The sequence below is a fragment of the Schistocerca piceifrons genome, chromosome 8 (genome assembly GCF_021461385.2).
Source record: "Schistocerca piceifrons isolate TAMUIC-IGC-003096 chromosome 8, iqSchPice1.1, whole genome shotgun sequence".
Lineage (NCBI taxonomy): Eukaryota > Metazoa > Arthropoda > Insecta > Orthoptera > Acrididae > Schistocerca > Schistocerca piceifrons.
This window is the reverse complement of record NC_060145.1, coordinates 359,047,931-359,067,354: the sequence shown is the minus strand read 5'-3', so window position 1 is coordinate 359,067,354 and position 19,424 is coordinate 359,047,931. Positions and strand designations below refer to the sequence as shown.

Here is a 19,424-nt window from a genome sequence, read left to right as displayed (position 1 = left end):
AAAAGCAAATGGGTGTCTCAGCCATAGTGTTTATCGAAAACAAACCCACTACAAGAAACGTTCGAGATCAAAATTTCTGAAAATACCCTCAATAAAGGCAGTGATGTGTAGTTAAGCACACTTGAGACCCGACTATCGGAAGGTTGAAACGGGCGGTAACGCCTCTGTATAAGAACAGCAGCAACAACAACACGACAGTCATCACTTGACAGTGGCCGTGAGTACTCATTAGGAAGCTTGTAAATTTTAAAGCACTTGAGGCGGCTGGAGGATTTTACCAACTACTAGCTGTGCCCGGAATGCTATCTAATACCTCTTTTTCTTTGTATGTACATTTGCATGTACAAAATACACTACTGGCCATTAAAACTGCTACACCACGAAGATGACGTGTTACAGATGCGAAATTTAACTGACTGAAAGAAGATGCTGTGATATGCAAATGACAACTTTCGATGCTCCACTTACAAAATCAAAAATTTCCTTCCACGTTTATAGACACACTTCCTCCAGTCACTGCACTCATCAGAATTTTAATCGAATAAATATTTCTTCAAGTACATAAACTTTCTCCTTCAGTACCGGCCGCTCGTCCAACTCTGACCTGTTGCAGCGTCTGCACAAGCACAAGCAATATAAGAGGGGACACTTCGCCAGTTGGTGCGGAACTGTTCGTTCTGGAACTTCTTAGAAGGTCAACAAGATAGTATTTACCCTAAGTAGGTGGCTGTGATCAATTATTAGTAACGATATCGATAGCACCACCTTTACAATCTGTCTGATTATCCGTTGTTTTACACCAAGTGACTATAGAGAGGTTGTTAATTGTACCTGTAGCACTGAGCAGCATTGACTGGTCCTAAAGTTAAGGAAAATACGCCACTACTGTAGACAGACGCTATGAGGACTGCTTTCAAGACAGCCAACCAAAGTATAGCGAACACGGCACTCCTTGCACACCCCACGCTACAAGCACCTCTAGCACTGGCGGTGGATGCAAGTCAAACTGTGACTGACACAACATTACAACATGTAGACATTGCATGGCAGCCACTTGGTTCAACTTACACAAGTGTGTTATGTAGTGGGGACATTACTGCCCTCAAATGCCCAACAATATCTTTTAATAGCAATCGACTGCTTTAACCACTGGCCATACAATATTTCAATGGAAACACTAGCCTCCATCTTTGTTTCACACTGGATATCCCATTTTGGTTGTCCACTACACATTGCAACAGACTGCAGCTGAAAATTCAGACACGAACTATTTGCCCTGCTGAGCAAACACTGCGGTGCCATACACCACACAATGACAGGGTATCGCAACTGAGAGACTTGGATGATACATGCCCGACCACATATGGCATTGAGGCATGGAACATTGCAAATCTTTGTGCTCCCTGAGTCACAGACACGCACACAAGTGATGGTATACATAGACAGAACAAAACAGGCCCTCATGGTCTCATTGGCAGAAGTGAAAACACAATAGACATTTCAATTAATGGCAACTCCAGTACTGTCCCCTTCAATAGGATTAAGCCAGCCTTTGTGTTGCCAGAATTGTCACAATTGCATGCACAACACAACCAGCAACAGCCTGCACCTCAAGTACAACTTCCACTTGCAGCAGCAGCTCAACCAGAAGATCGAACGTGCTCTGGGTGATATTGCGCTCTTCCTGAAGGGGCTGGTGGAGCAACAGACATCACTACCCACTGATAGCAAGTCATCAGCTGATTCACTTGGTGAAGCTGTCAAAATACTTTATGCATTGGCCACCAGCGGCACTGATTAAATTTCTCTTCGCTGCAGTGCAACACTATACCACTGTTTTGTTCAGTCAGAAAGTTCACTTAGTTGCTGACCATGCCTGAGCAATATACCTACCTTTGTAAAAAATGTCCTTGTCTAGTTTCATTACATACTTGGATTCTTCTGCATGTGCAACAGTGATCTGGTTTAGTCTAAATAAAACGTTGTTCCTAACACATCAGAATTAATATTTTGTGTCTGTATCTGGCCGAGTTATGAGTGCTTCATATTTAGTTCACATGGCTATCAACTAGTGTTGCGTCAAGTCCCGTTACAAATTTAATGTGGTTTCTTCACACTTTAGGCCATAATCCGAACAACTAGTAAATCTGTAAAAGCTGCAAGCTGGTAGTTTTGATCAAAACACTAATACCAGAAGCTAATCTTTGGGGCAGCTAACATGGCATACCTCGTCTTCAAGTTTTGGCATTATGACAGCTCCTTGTATTATACCTCCATGGTTCAAACACTTTAGCAGTGCTAACTTTGATCTATGCAAGTGCCTGGAGAAGCTAAGAAGAGAGTACTTATTCTTTGATATGCCCAAAAAATTTGAAAAAGTTTATTTACATGCGAAGTTTCTCAAGAGATAAAAGCAACAACCATCAATTTCCAAGGTTTTATGCACCCAATTATACCTGGTGGAATCAAGGGTGCAGTAGCAACAGACTTACTTGGCACTCTACCAAACTATCATGGCAGCTTCACATAAGTGCTGTTTGTGCTGGAAATACATATATGAAGTTGTACCAACTTTGATAAGCAATCAGCAAGATGAAAAAATCATTTCTTGAAGGTGTTCTGTAAACCAAAGCTGCAGATGGACAATGGACCACAGTTTATCTCAAAGGAATGGAAAGAGATGGTGAGGAGAAATGACGACGAATAAGTACTTACAGCAAAGTACCTATGGGCATCTAATCTGACTGTGTCTCTTAAAGGTGGTCAGTTGTAGGTGTTTAATATACTGTCACCATCAACACCCTAAAGGGAAAATTTTGATGATTTTTAGAGTGTGATACACATGCCACATATATCAACTCCATGTTAATTACTTCTCAAGCTGGTGTCAAAAGATATATTCTCTGAAGTTTTCACAGATCCTCTGGCTCAAGACAGAACTTAGGATGAGAAAACAGGTGATGGAACAAGTAATAGCAAAGGCTAACTAAAGGAAAGAGTGTTGTGATAAAACCATATAACATATCAAATACCAAATACTGCATCAGGAACATATGCTATTCAAGGACACATACACATTCTATCAGTACAAACAATCGAATTAAAAACAATTAAGCTTGGAAATATAAACACATATCACAACATCGTTACTGAAAATGCAAATATTGTGGAAATTGAAGCTTTAAAATCTGGTAAGAATGCGGCAAAGATCAAGCCATTTTTATGTGAAAGGGAACGCATGTGAACCATTTGGACTCATTTTTCATCAATATTTCTTTGATTCAGTTGTGTATTACAGGATCACCAATTTAGTATTAGACAACTTACATACACTCCTGGAAATTGAAATAAGAACACAGTGAATTCATTGTCCCAGGAAGGGGAAACTTTATTGACACATTCCTGGGGTCAGATACATCACATGATCACACTGACAGAACCACAGGCACATAGACACAGGCAACAGAGCATGCACAATGTCGGCACTAGTACAGTGTATATCCACCTTTCGCAGCAATGCAGGCTGCTATTCTCCCATGGAGACGATCGTAGAGATGCTGGATGTAGTCCTGTGGAACGGCTTGCCATGCCATTTCCCATTTCCACCTGGCGCCTCAGCTGGACCAGCGTTCGTGCTGGACGTGCAGACCGCGTGAGACGACGCTTCATCCAGTCCCAAACATGCTCAATGGGGGACAGATCTGGAGATCTTGCTGGCCAGGGTAGTTGACTTACACCTTCTAGAGCACGTTGGGTGGCACGGGATACATGCGGACGTGCATTGTCCTGTTGGAACAGCAAGTTCCCTTGCCGGTCTAGGAATGGTAGAACGATGGGTTCGATGACGGTTTGGATGTACCGTGCTCTATTCAGTGTCCCCTCAACGATCACCAGTGGTGTACGGCCAGTGTAGGAGATCGCTCCCCACACCATGATGCCGGGTGTTGATCCTGTGTGCCTCGGTCGTATGCAGTCCTGATTGTGGCGCTCACCTGCACGGCGCCAAACACGCATACGACCATCATTGGCACCAAGGCAGAAGCGACTCTCATCGCTGAAGACGACACGTCTCCATTCGTCCCTCCATTCACGCCTGTCGCGACACCACTGGAGGCGGGCTGCACGATGTTGGGGCGTGAGCGGAAGACGGCCTAACGGTGTGCGGGACCGTAGCCCAGCTTCATGGAGACGGTTGCGAATGGTCCTCGCCGATACCCCAGGAGCAACAGTGTCCCTAATTTGCTGGGAAGTGGCGGTGCGGTCCCCTACGGCACTGCGTAGGATCCTACGGTCTTGGCGTGCATCCGTGCGTTGCTGCGGTCCGGTCCCAGGTCGACGGGCACGTGCACCTTCCGCCGACCACTGGCGACAACATCGATGTACTGTGGAGACCTCACGCCACACGTGTTGAGCAATTCGGCGGTACGTCCACCCGGCCTCCCGCGTGCCCACTATACGCCCTCGCTCAAAGTCCGTCAACTGCACATACGGTTCACGTCCATGCTGTCGCGGCATGCTACCAGTGTTAAAGACTGCGATGGAGCTCCGTATGCCACGGCAAACTGGCTGACACTGACGGCGGCGGTGCACAAATGCTGCACAGCTAGCGCCATTCGACGGCCAACACCGCGGTTCCTGGTGTGTCCGCTGTGCCGTGCGTGTGATCATTGCTTGTACAGCCCTCTCGCAGTGTCCGGAGCAAGTATGGTAGGTCTGACACACTGGTGTCAATGTGTTCTTTTTTCCATTTCCAGGAGTGTATTTGTGATGATTCTTTGTATACACTGAAGAGCCGAAGAAACTGGTATACCTGCCTAATATCATGTAGGGCCCCCATGAGCACACAGCAGTGCCACAACACGATGCAATTTGTGTGTTTCATCATCATTAGGAGGGTTACAATTAACTGTCAGTTTGCGTCAGAAACAAGAAACATGAATCCCAGGAGAACGTCCATCCGGAGACCGTGGCTCCTTCTCATAATACAAGTATTGCTAGGTTTAGATTGGTTACTGAAACATCATGTAATAATTGAGTTTTCCAATAGAAATTTAAGATGTAGTCTAGATCACAATATGGTAGAAGTAACTTCTTAGCCAAGTTCATCTGTAAATACAGAAATATTTCATTCAAATAAAATATGCATACTAACTAGTGCCAACATATTAATGGAACAGAGTAATGAAGAAGTTCAAGATCAACTCAGAAAAGATATTCAGATAAATAAAAACATTCCAATCAAATTTATTGACAGATACACAGAAACAATGGACTACTCCCATGATACAATTTAGTTGCATCATATTTCCCAGGGGAATAAAGGATACAGCAATGCAATAATGTAAGATGTGCTAAATGATCCACATAAATTATGATAAAGAACCCAATGGGTTAGAGACATACAAATGAAAATTATTGATACTACAGGGCAACGATAGTGAGTACGACAAAGATTACATAGAGAGACAAGAAAGAACATGCTGAAATCATAACAGAGTAAAATTCGAGGAAAAATATTAATGAAGTTCTTCTTTACTAGTCAATAAAGTTGTTAAAGGGTGCTAACCAGTACTGCCCAACAAAAATAATCATACAAAGAATGTGGACTCACAATGGATCGTATATTATGAGGGTAGAGAGACCCTGGAGTGACTGATCTATACCATAGGTTGGGTCCATTCATAAGAGAAATGGTCCGTACCACTTTTTTGAAATAGTTGAGAATGGGTCACTTTCACATACAAATGAAACTAAGTTGTGCAGTACACCCAAAAATGGGGTAGTTCAGCTACTATACAATAAAAAAAGAATTTATTTAGGAGTTAGTAGGACAAGTGAACACACTAAACAAGGAGATATTGAACATAAATAGTAAAGATAATTAAGGAGATTTACATATCCCCAAATGTAACTTGAAATTTCGAGATGTATTCTTTTGTTGATGAAACATAAAATAGAACTAACTAATGCTCTTGTTCTTAAACATTAAGGGCCTTTATATGTTATATGCTAATAAAAGGAAAATGAAATATGTGGGAAGTTCTAGTTGAGCATTACGAATTATTTAGAAATGAAGGAGATGACCGACCGAAAGTCAGAAGAGCTGAGCCATCTATAGGGCCACAGACAAAAGTTGCAGAGTTTTGCTAGCCTTCAGGATGAAATGCCTTTCTCATGGATGTGGGAGAAACAGGCATGCACACACGCGCATGCACATGCGCGCACGTGCGCACACCCACACACACACACACACACACACACACACACACACACACACTCTCTCTCCCATGCACACACCTGTCTCTCTACAATGTGCTCATTCGACTGCCAGCTCTTTCCCGGCCCACCGTGCATGTGCTGGGGCAAGGTGGAGGTGTAGGGTGGGGTGGGGTGGGGTGGGGTGGTGTGTGGGATGAAGACAGATGGCAGACAGGGAAGGGGTTCAGGGGAAGCATTTAGTGGCTTGTGGGAGTGGGGAGCCATCTCTGGGCTAGCTAGGGGTGCAGGTAGAGGTAGCAGGTGGCAGACGGCTGGGCACGCAATTTCACAGACTATGGCGTGAGATGGCAGCACACAACTAGCTGACACAAATTGGGTGGGGGTACTGGGTCAGGGGATTGTGGCGGAGGTTTGGGGACAGTGAGTTACCTTAGGTTTAGTCCAGGGAGGTTACGGGAGTGAAGGATGTGCTGGCAGGATAGCTTCCAGAATAGCTGGTGGTGGTGGTGGTGGTGGTGGTGGTGGGGAGGATCCAGATGGCATGGGTTGTGAGGTAGCCATTGAAAATTCATATGCTTTGCTCTGCTGCATTTTGTGCCATTGGGTGGTCCACCTAGTTTTTGCTAACAGTTTAGCGATGGCCATTCATTCTGGCTGGCACCTGGTTGGTTGTCATACCAATGTAAAATACTGTGCAGTGGTTGCAGCAGAGCTGGTATATGACATGGCCGGGATAAGACTGTGACAGGACTGGAGTAGGAGGTGCTGGGTGGGTGGATTGGGCAGTTCTTGCAGCTGGATTTTCCACAAGGGTATGGTCAGAGGTCGGACCACTAAGCAGCCATGTCATGTACAAGCTCTGCTGTGCTGCAACCACTACACAGTGTTTTATATTGATATGACAACCAACCAGCTGTCAAGCAGAAAGAAGGGCCATCGCCAAACAGCTGCCAAAAACTAGATGGACCTGTGGACCACCCAGTGGCAAAACATGCAGCAGAGCTCTGGATCCTCCCCACCACCACCAGCTTTTCTAAGCTGTGCAGATGGGAGCTATCCATACAGCACATCCTTCAATCCCATAGGAAAGAGAGAGAGAGAGAGAGAGAGAGAGAGAGAGAGAGAGAATGTGTGTGTACCCGTTCCAATATCCCCGCCCAATTTGTGTCAGCTAGTTATGTGCTGCCATCTCTCATCCTTGTCTGTGAAATTGCGTGCCCAGCCGTCTGCCAACTGCCCCTTCTACCTGCATCCCTAGCTAGCCCACAGATGGCTCCCCACTTTCTCACGAGCCGCTTCCATCCTACCCCCTCCCTGCCTCCTGCCTCTCTTCATCCCTCACCCCACCCCACCCTGCACTCTCACTTCACCCCAGTAAACTCACCATGGAAAGAGCTGGTAGTCGAATGGGCACAATGTAGGGAGACAGGCATGTGCATGTGAGTGTGTTTGTGTGCATGTCTCTCCTACAAGCTTGAAAAAGGAATTTATTCTGAAAGCTAGCAAAGATCTGCACCTTTTGTCTGTGTACCAATCAATGATGCAGCACTTCTGCCTGTCAGTGAGTCGTCCCCTTTGTTCCTAAATAATTTGTTATAGTATTTAAGGAACACTTATTCAAAATGTAACAAAACAGTACACCAATTATGTATAATGGGTACTATCTGACAGTCTGGGAATCGAGATACACGAAAATGTATATCATATGTAATAATGAAATAAGAAATAAAATGAATGCTGAAAGGAAATTTAATAAGAAGGCAGCTATGTGAAATATATCAAAATTGTACATCATAAAAGAAAATGGTAAAGCGACATCTTAGTTTGAGTGCGGGGTATGTAGTGTAACACGACATTGTGGTCAAGTCCTGTTCCACTGTACAATGAACTGATCCATCAGCTAAGAATGTACATGATGTTTTATAGGGTGTTAAAGATCGACAGACATACTGTGTGAACTGTGTATGTTCCTACAGAGAGGGCGGACAGATGTGCTGCAGTGTGCGGAAGCTAGGAGAATGCTGACTACTTGCTGAGCATCTGGTGCAGTCGACGGACCCACAAAACAAGCACGGAATAAATGGGATTATGGAATCTCTTAGGAGAAAAGCAAATGATATTTTTTTGATTTTAATGTAACAAAGCTTTTGTATTACTGTTAAATTGGCGGCGCTCTTGTTTGAGTTCTCATAGAGAAAGAAAGAATTAGTGTCATGTTAATGGACTGAATTGTAAATGCAATTATGCAGTAAATATCTGGAAATGGGTGGTTGAAAGTAACAATACATGTTCAATCATCATTTGATAATTTATAATACAATAAGTCATTAGTTGGAAAGCTTTAGCAATTTCCTGCAGCAGAGAAGATGCTTCAGAGGGGTCTGCATGGGTGGGTAGAGCATAGCTGCTCTGCAAAATTCTACTTGCTGATTGAAATTACATACAAGTCAGATTCATCAAAAAAGAGGTAACCCTTTAACAGAACATTGTGATGCACGGTACAGGATACATCAGTACTGGGTGACACTAACAAGACCAAAACCCAAATGGATATTTTATTTTTCACCGTATATGGCAATCATGTTCTCAGAGAAAAATTGCAAAAGAAGAGCATTAACGACTTACAATTTGCCAAATAAACAAAAGCACACACACAAAGAAGATAGAGTCGCTACAGAAAACAAACAATAAGACAGAGCTACACAGTTAGTTGTAAATTTGAATGGAAAATTGCTAACCAATATCAGCAACATTACAGTGCCATTTGACATGAAAAAAGGATAAATCCCATTCAAGTTACTGATTAAGGAGAGTTTCGGGGGTACGGCCCTGGCTCCTCCCCATACCAATCTTTTGTCAACCCAGCCTTTACATAATTAATCCACCAGTCTAGTTCAAAAGAGGATCCCCTGTGCTCTCATGTCTAATTTGATACTACTGATTCAAAAAATAAATAATAATAATAATAATAATAATAATAATAATAATAATAATAATAAAGAGAAGACTTGGGAGTACACTTCTTGTCACTCTAATCAAATACTTCAACAGACTACGACTTCCTGAGATTATGCCATGAAATGAGGTCCACTCTGACATTTTGTTCTCCTCACATAGCATAACTTTTCAGCCCTCCCCCAACATCCCTTTCAGACCACATGCTTTTGTACCTACTGCTCCTACCCCTTTGACCATTTCTGCTGTAAGACTTGCTCAATGCTCCTTCCTACCACCACATACATCAGTCCTGTAACTGACAAAATGTATACTATCAAAGGGAGAACTGCTTGTCAAATTACACTTGTACCAGCTGTTATGTAATAACTGTCCAACTACCGTAATTTAGGATGAACAGGCATAGACAGAGAGAATATAATGTCAAAATATAATATCCTGTTGCAGAGCATGCTGTACAACATGACAGTTGTGACCTTGGTGCCTGTTTCACCACACGTCATCAGAATACATGCCCTTGATATCAATTTTGCAGAACTCTGCAGGAGGGAACTGCCTTTACAACATGTGCTTGGTTCTTGTCACCCACCTGGGTTAACTACACTGATATCAGTGGTATCAACATTTCGTTTTAGCAACTATTCTTTTTCTTTGTTTTGTTTTACTTTATTTCCTGCTCTGTGTTTTTCCTGCACTTAGTTTTCTGCTCGTATCACTTTTTTCCTGTAATTTCTGTTCTGGTTATTATGGTATCTACCTTCTTCAAGTCCTAAGTTTTTCAAATCTCTTTCAGCGCAGGCATCAATATTCAGTCTTTCATTCTCACCCTGTCCAGCCTGGGGTACTGGGTGGCTTTTCCCATTTCCTAAATCTTAATAGTCTTTTTCCATCATCCCTCTTGCTTTCTCTTCAGTCTTACTGCCAGAAAAATGAGCCACTGGCACCAAAAACTCACGTTTCCACGTCTTTTCTGTGTGTTTCTTTCCTGCTGCCACTTGGCGAGCAGATTTTTATCCATCCCGTTATTTTCAAACATTATTTTTGTTACTACAGATCTCCTCTCAAGCAACTTTTCTCCATAGCAGACGAGAACTGACTTAGTTGACAGCAGTGAAAGGCTGGCACTGGCTATATGATAATATTTTCCTTAAAATTGAACAAAAAGCTCATATAATCTGTCCAGCAAAGATCCAGAAAATGCAAACAATCATTAGTCATGGACAAGAAAGTTACTGAAAAGGTCAAAAAGACTATATTTCTGGGGCTTTGGATAGACAACATAGCATAGTGCAATGGATTATCGATAGAAAAACTTTTGTGCAAAACATGTAGCTTCCGCTACAATGTCTTTACAATTATTAGTCAGAAATGTGACTGACTACCATCAAAACTGTGTACTTTGCTCTAGTTAACTCAGTCATGTCATATGGCATTTCTTCCCGGAGCCAATACACAAGAAAATATTTGTTATGCAAAAATGGATCACCAAGATTATGATGTGATTGCCACCATATACATCTACCTACCAAATCTTCAAAGAATAGGGAATATTACCTGTCATGTAGATATACATCTTAGACTGTTTCAATTGTAAACAAGTATCTCCAATTCTTTAAAACAAATAATGATTAATAAATTGTCATGACAATTTGGAGAACCTAGGTAACATACTCAATAATAAATTACATTGCTCAGTCAAAAATAAGAATTCTTTCACGAATACTGTTATCTGTATAATACTCCCACACTGTTTCTGTTGCTGAATTTATGGAGACCATTGACATTATGTGTAAATTTTTAGTTTTGTCCTAAATGTATTAATCTTTAATGTGATGGCAATTAAACAAAAATTTGACTCCCTCCCTCTCTCTCTACAGAACACATAAGCATTTAAAACCAGAAATCACTGTTTAATAATTATTGTAACGAAAATATATGCATTATTACCATCTACAGTGCATGTATATTTAAAAATCAGTGTAATGAAAAGGTGTGTCCTCCTTCAACATTTGTTTTTAACTCAATAACCATTGCACAATAAAACAGGATCTGTTAGATGATCAGTTTGAGTTTAGAAAAGCTAAAGGCACCAGAGTAGCAGCTCTGATGCTGTTTAGATTAGATTAGTTTCAGTTTTTGTTCCATAGGCCCAAAAAATGAGATGATTCTCGTGGGTGTGGAACATGTCAGAAAGTATAAAAAATTTGAACAAAATACTCACTACCCTGATCATTTGTCAGGAGATTGTCGAAATAGGTGAATACAATGCAGTAAACTGGAACAGCTGATACTTACAGAATTAACACGCTGTCGGAATCAAAGATTGTTATGCACTATTAATAAGTTTATCATACACAAAATACCTAAACTTGACTGTTGTGAGTAAGTGCTGTCAAAGCTGAAATCTAACAGACATTTTTACTTAAGCTGGCTTAACTGTCTCTGTTAAGATATTTATCTATAGAGTAGGAGGAGTTGCCTATCAAAAAGTCTTTCAAACTCAGTTTAAACTGTGTTTTATCTGAAACCAAGTTTTTAATTGTTGCTGTCAATTTATTGAACATGTTTGTTCCTGAATATTGGACCCATTTTTGGACCAAGGTTAAGTGATTTTAGGTCTTTATGTAGATTGTTCTTAATACTAGTATTGATACTATGTATTGAGCTTTTGGTTGGAAATAGAGATGTATGTCTTGCAACAAATTTCATTAAGGAATATAGTGAGAAGCAGTGGTTAGAATACAAAGTCCCTTGAACTGGTTTCTACATGATGTTCTTCAATTTACACCACAAATGATTCGTATCACATGCTTTAGGACCCTAAAAGCTTTTGCTCGTTTTTGATGAGTTGCCCCAGAATATGATCCCATATGACATAATAGAACGAAAGTAAGCAAAGTATGCAAGTCTTCTTATATTTATATCTCCTACATCTGACATCATTCTCACTGCAAATATGGACTTGTTTAGGTGCTTAAGCAATTCTGTGGTATGCCCTTCCCAACAGAATTTATTATCGAATCACAGAAATAGGAATAAGAGTTAAGACCTAGATAAAGCATTTGATGATGTTATGGTGCAATATTTTTAAAACTCTCGGACAAAAATGCTAGAGGGAAATACATGTAGTATACAGTATACACAAGAACCTATAGGTAAGAAGAAAGGAAAACCAAGAACGAAGTATTTGGATTAAAAAAGGAGTAAGACAGGAAGGCAGTGTTTCTCTCCTCTTAAACCTGTACATCTAAGAAGCAATGGCAGAAATAAAAGAGATTTGAAAGCAGGATTACAATTCAGGGTGAAACAATATCACTGATACAATTTTCCAAAGACATTGCAATCATCAGTGAAAGCAAGGAAGAAATACAGGGCCTGCTAATTTAAATGAACAGTGTAATGAGCACAAAATATGCATTGAAAGGAAACTGAAGAAAAAGGAAAGTAATGAGGATTGGTTGAAATGATATTAGTAAATTAACATAAAAATTGGTGACTGTGGAGGAGATGAAGTGAAGGGTTTCGCTATCTTTGGAGCAATATAATGCATGGTGGATGAAGAAACAAGGATATTAGGTGACTGGCACAAGGAAAAAAAGGATATTTTTCACTAAGAGAAGTCAACTAGCATCAAATATATGCCTTAGTTTTGAGGAATAAATATCTGATACTGTGCATTTTGAAGTGAATTCATGGTCTCTGGGAAATCTGGAAAAGAAAAGAACCAAAGCATCTGAGATGCTGTGCTACGTAAGTATGCTGAAACACAGGTAGTCTTATAATGATGCGATTCTCTGCAGAGTCGATGAGGAAAGAAATATGTGCAAAGCATAGACTAGATGAAGAGGCAGAATGATAGGACATATTAAGACATTAAAAAATAACAATGAAAATAAAATTGATGGCACTAGAGGGAGATGGTAGAGGATAGAAGCTGCTGGGGAAGACAAGATAGGAATACCCCAGCAAATAGCTGCATAAATGTACAATATGCATCATCATGGATCTACAGTTTACTATCTGTTATTGCATGATGGAGTATCAGATATCAACCTGAGAGAGAGAGAGAGAGAGAGAGAGAGAGAGAGAGAGAGAGAGAGAGAGAGAGAGAGAGAGAGTACTGCTCATATCTATTTTTAAAATTTTGCAAAGTTTTTAGTCAGGAAATATAATTGCATAGTCATATTTCTGCCTGCAATTCATATCCCATTGACAGCTAAATAAGTGTGTTGGGATGTGCTCACTACCATAAACAGGTATGAGGTATTCCCTATTGCTGACAGTAAATTTGAGACAGCACAGGACACCTCGTGACTGAGCTCAATCTCTCTGGAAGACACATTCAAGTGCAGATAGTAAGTTTGGTGGTCATCAAGAATTCAGATGTCTGGCAGATAATAGATTCCTAGAGGGGAACTGTAGGCAAGTCGGAAAGGAAGAAAGGTCATTGTCCACCTGGTGTGTTCACCATGGCATCTCATCCAAGATCTGGATATGATCTGCCAGTTGCTACTGAACAATCTGGTTGCATCTAGCAGCAAATGGTGGCCCATATCAACACTAACGACACCTGCTCCCTATATTTGAAGGCCATATTCAGTTCCTACAGGAGGCCCACTGAATTTGTGAACAATCTAGCATTTTGCATCTTTGTTGCCAGAACACGTTGCAGTGCTCTGACTTGGAGCCAAATGGGTGACTTAAAGCAAGTACTCAGACAACGTTGTGATAATCCTGGAATAGAATTTCTCAACCTCCACTATCTGATGAATTGTAGGTTCCCTTTTAATGGCTACTTGGCTAATGCAGTACATGCAGCATGCACAATTGTGTTTCTTTAGGATAGAGAATCTGGAGCCTTAATTTTGGAGAGGGAGTAACAGAGGTAGCATTTGTGCTGAACAAAATGTTTTAATCAGGCATGTACCAAACAAAGTTGTAAGGAAACGGGAAGACCTGTCATGGTTCAACAGCAGAGAACTTCACCACAGATTTAAATGTAGCCTAAGCCTTGTTGACAAACAAAATGTGAATGGAGCTAAAGTAAGTATGAAGAAAGCCATGCACGGTGTGTTCAACGAATCAAAGTAAAATTCTACTTGCTGATCTGGCAAGAGAATGCTAAAAAGTTTTGGTTTTACATTAAGTCAGCGGACAAATCAAAACCATTTATCAGTCACTTAGTGGCTGTACTGACTCCAAAAAGGAAGACTATAGACTAAACGCCACAATTCTAAATTATTTTCCTAAATTGTTACACTGAGAAGTTCATATTATGATTCCTTGTTTCAGTTGCCAATGGAACACAGAAATGACACATGTAGCATTAAGTGATCATAGGAAGACTGGTTATTGTTTTTATTATATGATTACCTATCAATCACTGGAAAAGCCATAGCCATTAAATATCTGAGGGTATGTACTGACAATGTCGGCATAAAACTAATCATAGAAAAGTCAAATGTAGGATTGATTTTCACTGGAAGAATTTTCACAAAATATCAATTCATGAAGGAGGCAGCCTACAAAAACCTTGTTAGACTAATAATGAAATATTGCTCCTTTGCTAGGTAGGATTAATAGAGGAAACAGAAGATTCAAAGAAGAGTAGTACATTTCATCACTGATTCTCAAAAAGCACAGACGTGTTGGAGATGCTCAAGCAATTTCAGTGGCAGAAGCTACAGGAGGGGCACTGGGCATCACATTATGGTTTATACTCAGAATTCTAAGAATGTATTTAGTTCCTAGAAGTAAGCCAACATATTGGTTCCTCCTTACATGTATCTCACTGAAGGGTCACAAGTGTGTAATTAAACTTTAGAGCACATACAGAAGGTTACCAACTGTCATTCTCCCCATGTGATTAGAACAAGAAAGTGAAGTTGTAAGAGAGGTAGTCATTGCTACAGACTTTAAGGTTCTTATGCACTATGTCGTCAGGCCACGAGTGGCCTACCAGGACCATCTGACCAATGTGTCATCCTCAAAGGAAGATGCGGATGGGAGGGGCAGGCTGTCAGCACCCCGCTCTCCCGGTCGTTATGTTGGTATTCTTGACCAAAAGCGCTACTATTCGGTCGTGTAGGTCCTCAATTGGCATCATGAGGCTGAGTGCACCCTGAAAAATGGCAACAGCGCATGGCAGCTGGATGGTCATCCATACAAGTGCCGGCCACGCCCAACAGCGCTTAACTTCGGTGATCTCACGAGAACCGGTGTGTCCACTGCAGCAAGGCCATTGCCCACACCTCCCCCATCCACAGTAGTTGGGCAATAATGCTTGGCATTGTGATTATGCTACTGCCTATATGATTATAAACTGTCACTTCTGTTTTAGTACGTATAAATGAAAATTTTGCATCCGATATTATAAGAATTCTACCTTCTGATTTATGGAGGACTTCATAGGTTATTGACTAAATTCTCTGATATCTTTAAGTCAAGTACCATTTAATTAGGCTGTCACAGAGGACACAGAAATTAGCTTTCACTGCACTTTAAAAACTGCATGAATCATACACAACTCTATGTGCAAAATTCCATCCCCCCCACCTACACACACACACACACACACACACACACACACACACACACACAAATGGGTCTGAGGAAGAGAATAATAAAAATGTTTCCTATTTGCAAATTTTCTCTTTCTAACAAACATCAATTATATAGTAACCAATAATGATTTTCTTCTGCCATAAAATAGCAGTGAAGTTACTTTGCTCCACAAAAATATAGGTACGAGTTACGAGATCAAACATCTTACGAAGTTAAGAACTGGTCCTACTTCTGTCTCATCTCACTTTCCCACCTTGTCTAGCTCTGATAATAGCTAATATTGACTTAATTGTTTTCCCCTCATCAAATTAGGCTACAGAAAGGGTTAGCCCACCATTAACTTAGAGTTCTAGTGTCATTGGTTGTTGTTGTTGTTGTAGAGAAGGGCACTATCATCTAGTTTGACTGGTACCAGATACATTAAACACATTAATATCAATTAATGACCCACAGTTACTGAAAAATAAGAATTTGGTGTGCTCCAAACAAACTGTGTGTCTTCACTGTTATATTTTGGAAATTTTAACTATAGCTAATTGCAGCCTCATTGGCCATTTTCATGCACAAACACCAAAAGTGATAATCCATACTGCTTAATCAGTTAAGCCATTTTTACATCTGAAAGTAAACGGAAGAACCAACTGCACATCAAGTTTCTGTAGTGTGTAACAGACAACATACAATTGCTTATGTAGTCTGTTACAGCACTTTGTAAGTATTAGGAGACCAGATGATGACTCATGACTTACTGGGTCTAAGTTATTCAAGTATGATTAGAATATTGAGTCTCTTGGCCTCATATCACTCCCTCATGAACCTTACTTGAATTAATAACAGAGAACACTAAAAAAATACACACTTTGTCCTTGACAGGGAAGGAAAAGTGGTTTACTACGTAATTTGCAGAACTACTTCCTTTATTTTAGTTCTCTTTTTCTCAGATAGTTTACTTTACACAGTTTCTTGTATACCTCGATCAAATATTAATGATGGACCAAGTTTAACAATTAAGTTCTCATGCTGATGTAATTAACTAAGACCATCAAATTATCTGCTGTAAAGCTTGTTTTACGCCAATAACTTTCTACTCAAAATCCACTATTATTGGTGCATGCACATCACGTATCATGTGTAAATCAGTCACCAATCACCTGCAAGGAGATTGGTGACACCATAATCAGTTGATGTGCTTCAGCAAATTATGCTGATTAGATACTATGTTTCAGAGTATACAGAAATGCCATTGCTGCGTACTCTGCTAACATTGGAAGTTAACTAATTTCACCATTCTCAGTCATGTTACTGTAATGGATTTTATGCTTTGTTGTCTTCTTAATCTTTTATCTAATTATTTGCTTTGTTTTTGTTGAAACATTGAAAAGGTTGAATGAGGACTTAATTAACTTTTTTTTTTCTCTTTTTTTTTTTTTTTTTTTTTTTTTTTTTTTTTTTTTTTTTTTTTTTTACAAGAGTTCTCTCATAAGAGAGACCAAAAAAGTTATTTACATTCTACAGTATATAGAAAAAACCTACATTGTGCATAACTAAGAATGTAAACAGATAATTTTTTAATAAGTATTGAAAAATTCAACAGTGGCAAAAAATCAGGTCTGTAGTTTTGGATGTTAACTGGCATAACAATTTTAGTGTAGAATGCCAAATGCCAGACATGCTCGAATAATCTCTCTACTTTACTAGTGTAAATTTCATTCTATAAGTTTAAGCACCAAAGTACATGCTATTATAGGATTTGTAAGGAAGGTGAAGATACTCTGACTTAAAATGATTGAAATGGCAATGTAGCAGGACAAATTATAATTTACATGAAAAGAAATGAATGAAACAGTAGCTGTGTCATTGTATTTGTCACCAGTATACAATACAAAATTATCAACAACATCATAACCTAAAATGAGAGCAAGTATAAATAAATCATTTGTTAATTTCCTTTTACTGCATAATTTCACCATTTAAGAAGCATTTCTTTCACACATTACATTCTCACTTGTGTAGTTCATATTATTAATTTACTATTAACATCACCATAAACAATCACCTTGTTTTTCTTCATAACCAAGCCATACAAAAATTTTAATCACATAACTAGCTGATGAAAATATAAATTCTCCTTTTCCTAAAGAACAATAATGTATTTAAAAAAGCACACGAGACTGTACTATTTACTCTGTTTTCATTTATAAAGTGATGACGTGAAATAGTTGAAGCATCATTAAATGTTTGCTATAGGTATTAATTATGTTTAACTTCCTGACAAATACACAAAATATTAAGAAAATATTTGCAAATTACCATCATTCGTATCTCTTATATTTCACTGTGAAATGTTGCTTCACTCTTTTTAGAAAACCGGACATTATAATACTACACAGGTTTGTGAAACAGGGAGCTTATTTCACCAGTTAGAAATAGTATGCAAATGATGGGGACTATGTTTTAACTTCAACAATGGAAGTCAAGAAATTATTACTAACATAGTGACAAGTTAATATGAGTCACTATTAGCTACTTGGAAAAGCTACATTTAACTTTTCAAAAGTTATGTAGACTACAACTTATTACTTTCACAGCTGCCCTATGACCCATCTGTGTTAAGGATAATCATTCTGCTAACAGTCCTTACTGAAGCACTTACCAGTTTTCCAGTTCAATTTTAAAGGTACATTTGATAACAGTGTATCTCTAATAGTTTTCTATCACTTTTCAAAAGTCTCATATACCAGATGTGCTGAATGTTGTGAATGCTCAGTAATATTTGCATGCCGCTAAAGACAAGAGAGAGCACATTTCAACAGTTTGAATAATAATTCTAGACAATATTTAATTGTTTACATCTATTTATGGTTTATACTTCGTAAACAGTGATGTTACATGCAATTCTGATACCACAGTCGTGCCTGTACCAGTATGTTATAATTGCAGAGCATTCCAAAATTAAGAGATAAATTATGAACAAATGAACTAGCTATTTCAAATTTTAACTATTATCCTGAATTATTGCATTCAACCTTGTGATATTTTTCTTCCTGTTGAATACACATATCAAGAGAGCAAGCTCCCATTCTCAGGTTCAATGTAACAGTTCTACCGTAACATCATGTCACGGTCATCTGTCCACAAAGACCTGAAATTTCTCTTGGCAACAAATGAAAGTACAGCAGAGTGCTATGAAACTAAATTAACAGTTTTCCTCCACAATAACATATCCAACTTCATTTCCTCATCAACCATCCAACAAATCATCCTTGTTCCTCTACCAACCATCACAAGACTGGAAACCACAAACACAGCAAGTACTACTACCCAACTAATTTACATCTTTGTTTTTGTTTAATGGAAAATCCAAATATATTTACTCTTACATAATACATTTAATATCTCTGTTTGAATATTGCCACAGTAAATGACAATTTAAGATCAACTATTTTCAAAAACAGAAAAAACTTTATGTACAGTTTATGCAATATACACAGACACAGTACACGATCTGATCCAATCAACAAATTTCTCAATCAACAACAGCTGACATCTGTGGTGTCTGTGCACGCACCCACACTTGTTGGATTTGAAGCTATTTTCCATTGGAAGTAATTACAGAAACAGTCTTGGGCAATCTTGCATTTACTTCCCTTGATTGTTAAGGTTGGTTCCTTGTTGCCTGCAACAAA

General features: G+C 39.5%; 1 long non-coding RNA gene across 13 annotated transcripts in view; it reads right to left on the bottom strand.

Moving 5' to 3' along the window:
- Positions 1–17,581: 17,581 nt before the first annotated feature.
- LOC124711134 overlaps positions 17,582–19,424 on the bottom strand; it is a 42,363-nt gene continuing 40,520 nt past the window's right edge. For all 13 annotated transcript variants that reach the window (XR_007005419.1, XR_007005416.1, XR_007005426.1 and 10 more), the window contains one exon: positions 17,582–19,414. This is a non-coding gene — a long non-coding RNA (uncharacterized LOC124711134). The remainder of the gene's footprint in view (positions 19,415–19,424) is intronic.